The sequence below is a fragment of the Atta colombica genome, unplaced genomic scaffold, assembly GCF_001594045.1.
Source record: "Atta colombica isolate Treedump-2 unplaced genomic scaffold, Acol1.0 scaffold235, whole genome shotgun sequence".
Classification (NCBI taxonomy): domain Eukaryota; kingdom Metazoa; phylum Arthropoda; class Insecta; order Hymenoptera; family Formicidae; genus Atta; species Atta colombica.
The window spans coordinates 434,200-435,545 of NW_017259333.1; the positions used below are offsets into that span (position 1 = coordinate 434,200).

The 1,346-nt window shown below is 34.9% G+C and overlaps 1 pseudogene; it reads left to right on the top strand.

The window, feature by feature from the left end:
• Positions 1–417: 417 nt before the first annotated feature.
• LOC108688536 lies at positions 418–1,136 on the top strand (annotated as a pseudogene).
• Positions 1,137–1,346: the final 210 nt, after the last annotated feature.

Sequence of the window (1,346 nt, forward strand, 5' to 3'; positions counted from 1 at the left end):
GTGGATAGTCTCCGATTGCTTGAGGCCTCGCGTCAGGCAGGCGTCACAATGCCCATGATAACGAAATATTATTTATTATCGAGGAGCTTCGTGAAGCTAACTCGATTATAAATTGAAACGAGGATACGCAATCATTTTTAGTTGACATTGAAATATCAACCAACAACGTTTACATCAGATCTTTGTAATATTTTGCGCATTATACCACGATAAAAAAATAAAACGTGTCTGAGAAGAAAAATCTCGAAAAGTGGCGACGGGTGGAAGAAGAATTTCACGCTCCGGCGAGAAAAAATTTTCCACGCAGACGTCACAGTTTAGATACGATACTGATGTGGAGATGCGCCCTTACACACGATTCAACAAAGGTTACTAATATATTCTCACGTTATTGATGTGATTGTGTGTTAAGCACACATGGGCTGTACACTGAAAATCAAGAATGAAAATGAGATGGCTACTGTGATTGCAAAGATAATTCGAGATGATGCAAGATGTCCAAAAAATTTGCAAACCGATATGGGAAAAGAATTTTACAACGCAAACGTGCAAAACTCCTGAAAAAACACAACATAAATCATTATTCAACATATTCCATAATGAAGGTATCAGTCGTTGAACGGTTCAATCGTATGTTGAAAAACGATATGTGGAAACAATTTACGCACAATGGAAATTATAAATGAATCGATTTGCTATCGCGTCTAGTGTCAGAGTACAACGAAAGCATCGAACTCAGTATGCGACTCATCGATGTGACTTCTACGATCGCTGACAAACTTTTAAACACTGTGTACAGGCGTAGCGTAAAGGCTGTCGCACTTCCGCGATTCAAAGTTAGTAACTCGGTACGTGTGAGTAAATTCAAGACGATTTTTGAGAAAAAATACACCCCTAATTGGACCATGGAAGTGTTTAGAATCGCCAAAGAGAACTAATTCTGTCATGTATCTTCTGGAAGATTACCGCGGAAAATCAGTCGCTAAAGGATTCTATGAATATAAGTTGCATCGTGTTGCTAATTCCGTCATATATCTAGTTAAAAAGATATTGCATAAAAAAGGAGACAAGGTTTATGTGAAATGGTGAAATGGCTAAGATTTGATAATTCACATAACTTGGATACACAAGGATAATGTGTTATAAAAAAAAATAAAACTTATTATAAAATTTATTACAAATTGTTTAATTATTTTTTCTCTATATAAATATATTATACACATATTATACGTACACACGTACATACATACATACATACATACATACATACATACATACATACATACATACATACATACATACATACATACATACATACATACATACATACATACATACATACATAC